Genomic DNA, 777 nt, shown 5'->3' with positions numbered 1-777 from the left:
TTTTTTAGAGCGTTTACAAAAACCGGGATATTTTTTTCATAACAGTCGCACACTTCCATGTTTTGGGCATCTTTCCATATCAGTCCATGTCGTCCTACTTCATGCTTTTGACCAGCTGCATAATATGTCATTATTTATGACACGTGACCTGCTGATAGACAGGGTGGTGGTTTTCCATGCGTGGAGGGTGCGTGGGGTTTTCACAGCTGTGCCAGTATTTCTGCAGGGTGGGTGGGCTTGCCGCGGGTGGCTTTTTAAATGAATCAGATATGCAGGGTATTATCATTACCATAAAACTCGGGGACATATTTAAAAACTCTGGGCATTTCAAAAACACAGTGACCTCAGGGCTCGCTCTTGGACAGCCCTTAGGCCAGTGATGGCGAACCTAGGACACGCGTGTCAGAGGCGACACGCGAACTCATTCTTTTGGTTGATTTTTCTTTGTTAAATGGCATTGAAATATATAAAATAAATATCAAAAATATAAATCTTTGTTTTACTATGGTTGCAAAGATAAAAAATGTCTCTATATGTGACACGGCACCAGAGTTAAGTTAGGGTTGTTCAAAATGCTGACACGCCGAGCTCGAAAGGTTCGCCATAACTGCCTTATATAGAGAGTAAAAGTTTCAGCTGTCGTACATAACGGTAACCAATAAAATGCACCATCACCTGTTGATACTCTCCTATGTGCTGGGCATGGAAATAGGTACTTTAGATCAGTGGTCGCCAACCGGAGGTCCGTGAGGTCCGAAAGGTTGGCGACAGCTGCTT

At 43.4% G+C, this 777-nt stretch overlaps 1 protein-coding gene across 1 annotated transcript in view; it reads left to right on the top strand.

Annotated features, from left to right (window-relative positions):
- DDX25 (DEAD-box helicase 25) overlaps positions 1 to 777 on the top strand; it is a 13,693-nt gene that overhangs the window by 4,689 nt on the left and 8,227 nt on the right. The window lies entirely within an intron of this gene.

The sequence above is a fragment of the Myotis davidii genome, unplaced genomic scaffold (genome assembly GCF_000327345.1).
Source record: "Myotis davidii unplaced genomic scaffold, ASM32734v1 scaffold148, whole genome shotgun sequence".
NCBI lineage: Eukaryota > Metazoa > Chordata > Mammalia > Chiroptera > Vespertilionidae > Myotis > Myotis davidii.
Note: the sequence above shows the minus strand (reverse complement) of the source record. Positions and strands in the feature narration are given on the sequence as shown.